Below are 5,948 nucleotides of genomic sequence, written 5' to 3'. Positions count from 1 at the left end.
CTACTTCTCTGGCTCTGGTGGCGCGGCCGTCACACCGCATCTACCCAGCCCTGGGGACCAAGACTTCCATCCCTGAAACCCAGCATACCTCCAGACCCCTGGCCAAGGAATTTTCCATTCTCTTTTCTACTTCTACCTAGCCTAGGGCAGTTCAAATGCAACCTCCTCCAGGAAGCCTTCCCTGATAGCTCCACCTAAATAATACTTATTCTCTACACTGCACATTTTCAGTGCCCAGTGATTGTCTGTGTACTATTTCATTGTATATTATGTGGTCCTCTAATCATTCTGAAAAGGCAAGTGCGGATGGACGCCTTGTCTTCCAGTGAGATGGCATGCTTCTTGAGGACAGGGAGCAACCTTTCTTCATTTGTGCCACATCTCACCAAATATATTGTAAACCACTTGGGGACAGGTGCTGGTCTACACGAAGACAGTGTTTATGATGCCATTCCAAAAGTTGTTCAGTAAACTCTTGAGGGGTAGGATGACTGGACTGGAACTAAATAAGAGGTGAGGAGGTCTTCTTTGGGAGCCCAGAAGAGAACATTTGTTTATTGAAAAAGGCATTTCCTTTCTAGTGGTATCAATTCCTAAATTTAGGGCAAACCTATTAGCCGGCACTAGTATTTTACACTGTCAAAAATTGGGCTTCTGGTCCCTATCCCTTTTTTCCGTGTGTGTGTGTGTGTACTCTCTTTTCAATATTTTACAGACAGTAGAAGTTTAGTGAGTATCTTGTATGATAAACATTAAGGACTCCAAGATGAGTAATAGGTGATGTTTCTCTGCAGGTGGGCAATCTTAGCTGCTCTGAGTCTTTACCTGTCTGGGTGCACGTCACTCACAAACCTCCATCTCCAGCCCCAAGCTCCTTCCCCTAACATTTCTCATGTTAGGTTTTAGGCAATTTCCCACATGTCAAAATACAGACAATAAGACTGCAGCCCCAAGAGGAGAGAGGTAATGATTCTCCTTGCTGAGAGCCACCCTCCCCTGCCATGATGTCACATGGCTTGTTGAAGCTGTGGAAGGAGTGAGGGGTGGGGGATCCTAATTCGTGGTTGGATTTTGGCAGGAAGCTGAGACACGCAGAACACTAGAGACCACCTCCTACCAGTGGGAAGCTGAGTTAAAATCAAGAGAAACTAGTGGTTAAATTCAGTCTTCCCATGCACAAGAAAAAAAGCACATTTTATAACATCAGAGGAAAAAATTAATGATCACCTACTAAAATGAATGAAAGCAGCAGGAGTAGTAACAACAACAAGGACAACAGGACAGAGTGGGAAACAAATACGGTATAATTTGGAGAGTTTATAGTTAGTGTGGGGGGACAGACCCACTCTAAGGATATGCCCTCCTATGCATCCTAGCTTGCATGGACATGGGAACTGTGTGGGAGCTGATAAAGGTGTTTCACCAAGACCTCAATCCAATCCAGTCTCCATCCTCCCCTTTTGCAGCTTCCCCTTCCTCCAAAAAAAAATTTTTTTCTTTTTTTGGCAAGGTGGGGTGGTGTCTGTGGTTAGGACAATGCCTCACATTGCCAGGAGAGGGCAGCAGATCATCCCCCCCACCCCCACCCGCACCACCCAGGTGTAACCTCAGCGCTTCCTAGGATTCCAGCCAGTGATTACTGAGTGCCCACTACGTGCCAGGCTCTGTGCTGGGCACTGGGGATGCAAAGCTGACTAAGATATGGTCCCTGCTCTGGAGGAGCCCATGGTTTAAATGAGTGAGACAGCCATGGAAATGCATACAGTGCCAAACGGGGTGAGGTGCTAAGGCAGAAGGCTCCTTGGGGGACTGCTGTGTCTCAAGGAGGGGTGGGGACAATAGGGGCATTAAAAAGCACCTCAGAGGGGCACCTGGGTGGCTCAGTTGTTAGGCATCTGTGTTCAGCTCAGGTCATGATCCCAGGGTCCTGGGATAGAGCCCCGCATCCGCCTCCCTGCTCAGCAGAGAGTCTGCTTTGCCCTCTCCCACTCCCCCTGCTTTTGTTCCTGCTCTCACTATCTCTCTCTCTGTCAAATAAATAAATAAAATCTTAAAAAAAAGAAAAATAAAAAGCACCTCAGAAGAAGAGATGCTTGAACTGGGTCTTGAAAGGTGATGGGTCTGCAGCCAATTAAACTGACTCTGCTCTTTCCCCATGGGGGCCCAGTGTGCGATGGCTGCAAACAGGAGCCTCCTTGGTAGTGTATGCAGCCTGTTGCCCTAAGGATTGCCCTAAGGGACCTTGGAGACAGCCCTTTCCAGTGGACATTGATGTCTGACCTCACGTTATCTCTAATCTAGCTCCAGACAGGTATATAGGGTGCCTTTGGAAAACCCCAGGGCACAGTAGTCAGGGTCCATATTGGCCAAGTCATCATGTCCATCCATACCAAGCTGCAGAACAAGGAGCATGTGACTGAGGCCCTATGAAGGGCCAAGGTCAAGTTCCCTGGCCACCAGAAGATCCACATTTCCAAGAAGTAGGGCTTTACTAAGTTTAATGCAGAGGAATTTGAAGACATGGTAGCTGAATAGTGGCTCATCCCAGATGGCTGTGGGTCAAATACATTCCTAATTGTGGTCCCTTGGACAAATGGCAGGCTCTGCACTCGTGAGAACCTCGGCACTGCGCCCTCCCTATTCATGCCCACCAATAAATCCTATTTCCTGTCAAAACAAAACAAGACCAAAAAAAAAAAAAAAGATGATGGTTTTTTTTTGCAGTGTACACAGACAGGAAAGACATCCCAGGCAGGGAAACCAGGGTAAGCATGACACTCACTATGGGCAAAAGTTGCTAGGGAGGGGGCAGGCCAAGAGCCTCGGGAAGTTGATGCATCATGGAGTACGATCCTTGGCTGCCATGCTGAAGACTAGAGCCATGAAGGAAATGAGAAGCCATCATAGGGGTTTAATTAGGCGAATAACACACTCAGATCTGCACTTTAAAGAAGTTCGTTCTAGCTGTGTGGAGGAGAGATACCATAGGGATGTAGAAAGGGCAGAACTTAAGATTTACTTAAAACAGGTAGGGTGTGAGATGATGGTGGTCTGAACAAAGATGGAAGCAGTGGGGGTGGGAAGGAGGGCTGGGCATGAGGTTTGGTCTCTGATTAGATGGAGTGGGATGAGGGCAGAGGTCTCCCAGGTTTCTGGCTTCAGTGGTAGGGGTGAGTGCTGGTGGCACCTGATAGGTGAACAGAAGGGAGGAAGAGAGATCTGGCAAGAAAGATTATGTGTCATTGCCAAATATGGGGCATCATGTCCAGCTCTCCATTTTGTTCCTGCCATACTCCCCCAGTCTAGACTCTTACCACTTCTCACTGGTTCTGTGACAGAGACTTCCTGTTGGGTCTCACCATGTTTAGTCTCTCTCACTGTTGGAAGAGCTTCTGACTTCTTTCACTCAATACATGTTTTTGGACAGCCCATTATGTGCAGGCACCGGGATAAGTTCCTTCCCCCACAGAGCTTATGGCCTAGCGGGAATGGGGATGAAGGATGAGACAGATAAGCTGATAGTTGCAATATAGTGTGAAAAATGCTTTCATAGGTGAGAACATTCGGTGGGGTGGGATGTATAACCTGGACAGCAGCAGTATGGGCCAGAGGACCAAGGGAGATTTCCTAGAGCAATGACACTGAGGCTCAACTGGATGAGTAGAGGCTTGCCCAATGCAGGAGTGGGTGGCAATGGGGCTGGGGATGGGGAGAGAGTGTTTAAACAAGGCAGTGCAGTGTCTGACCCTGAGTTGTGCAGCACAGGAGAAAACAAGCAGGCTCCACTGGAGAGTAGACAGGAGAAATCATGTTGTTGGGTTTCCACCAAGGAAATGAGATGAAAAGGACATTCAATGAAGAGGATAGAGGGAAGTTTTTGTAGTGCAGAGACTTTTCCGAAGGCCTTGGGGAGAAGTTGGAAGGGGAAGAGGCAGAGGGATAGTTCGGGGGAGGAAGCACAGAGCAAATACGGCAACTCATTCATTTGTTCATTTTATTTAATACGCAGGTCCTGGGGACCTAATCCAGGTCAGAAATACAGTAATGAGCAAGATGAGCAAGTTTCCTAATCTCATGGAACTTACCTTTTTGTGGGAGGAAAGATACAATAAATAAGATAATTTCAGATAGTAGGAAGTGCTATGAAGAATGGGAAATGGGATGTAATAGAGAGTGCCTGGGGGAGCTTAGTTTCTATTGTGGAAAATTTTAATTATATGTAGAAGTCAAGAAAATAGCGTAATGAACTTTCCTGTACCCATCACCAAATGCACTATTGAGTTATTACCAGGTGGACAAAGTCATGTGGGCCATGGCTCTTGGTCTAAATAACATGCTTTTAGGTGTGATTAATTGAAATGGAATATAAAGTTAAAAACAATGTTTGAAGGTTATCTGTCAACCATGGTTACAAGCACTCTATATAATTATTACTCTCTATGAAGTCATGAAGTAGATTTTTAGAAAAACTTTCTATGGTGGAAAATTTTAATCATAATGCAGAAGTCAAGAAAATAGTGTAATGAGCCTTCCTATACCCATCACCAAATGCACTATTTATTAACTCATAGCCAATCTTGTTTCACATATACTCCCACCCATTTCTCCCTCTCCCTTATTATTTTGAAGCAAATCCCAGACATATAATTTCATTCATAAATATTCAATATATATCTGTAAAAGATCTCTTTAAAAAAACATAAACACAATACCATTATCACACCAACCACCCACACAATTATTCTTTAATATCATCAAATATTCTGCTATCTCCAAATTTACAATTATTTCATATTTTTTTTACAGTGTGTTTGTTTGGACCAGGAACCAAATAAAGTCCTACTTTATGATTGTTTGATTTGTTTCTTAGCTTTTTTGAACTTTGATATCCCCTTTCATCTCTTTTTTTCTCCCTTGGGATTTACTTATTGAAGGAACAAGTCTGTTTTCCCATATTTTGTATTTTGCTAACTATAGCCTCATGAATTGTTTAACATGTTCCTCTGTTCTTTCTATATACTGTAAAGTAATAGTTTGTTCTGGAGGCTTGATCAGATTCAGATTAGAGATGGGGGTGGGCAACAGAGATTATGCTAGGTTCTTCCATCAGGAGGAGCTATGTCATTTCTGGTTCTCTTTTTTTTTTTAGTGATGTTAGCACCCATTAATTAATTATGAATTGAAAAATGGTGGTATTATTATATCATTGCTGCTTCTTTTATTAGCTGGCATACTTCTATAAAGAGATACTGCCACTTATAAACTGTTTTTGTTACCCAGTGGTACAATTTATATAGAAAAGCCTGAATAATTGCTTGATTTGTTCTATTTATTTACCATTTTTCAAAATAATGTTTTTTTTAATACCCTTCAAAGGTGACCACTTTTTTCCCCTTTAAGAATCATTATGAACTCAGGCATGTAAATTAATATATTTTATATGTTTGATATATTTCAATATATTATAATTATTACCTTTTGATATATTTCAATATATTTGATATATTTCAATATATTGTAATTATTATCTTCATTAGTGTTTAAAATGTCTCATCTTTGGCCAGAAGGGGTTCTTTAAATTGGCTCTTGAGACTTGTTGACATTATCCTAATAATCTTTGAAAGATTTCTTGCTCTTCAGGGTGGCAATATGTTCCAGGCTCATCTTACACACTTTTGTTCCAGACCTGGAATCAACAATTTCTCCAAGAAGTCCTAGTTTCTTTTAGTGGGAAATGGTATTTGGAGACCACAGTCTTGGTGCTAGTGATAGACATATTTCTTTTTAAAATATTTTTAAAAATTGAGGCGCCTGGGTGGCTCAGTCAGTTAAGCATCTGACGTCAGCTCAGGTCATGATCCCGGGGTCCTAGAATGGAGCTCCACATTGGTCTCCTGCTCAGCGGGGAGTTTGCTTCTCCTTCTCCCTCTGCCCTTCCCCCCACTCAT

General features: G+C 43.2%; 1 non-coding gene across 1 annotated transcript; it reads left to right on the top strand.

Moving 5' to 3' along the window:
* Positions 1–2,121: 2,121 nt before the first annotated feature.
* Positions 2,122–2,254, top strand: LOC115943811 (small nucleolar RNA SNORA70). Its single transcript, XR_004078398.1, has one exon. It is a non-coding gene; the product is annotated as a small nucleolar RNA SNORA70 (small nucleolar RNA).
* Positions 2,255–5,948: the final 3,694 nt, after the last annotated feature.

The sequence above is a fragment of the Leptonychotes weddellii genome, chromosome 5 (genome assembly GCF_054177405.1).
Source record: "Leptonychotes weddellii isolate Sample4059 chromosome 5, ASM5417740v2, whole genome shotgun sequence".
NCBI lineage: Eukaryota > Metazoa > Chordata > Mammalia > Carnivora > Phocidae > Leptonychotes > Leptonychotes weddellii.
Note: the sequence above shows the minus strand (reverse complement) of the source record. Positions and strands in the feature narration are given on the sequence as shown.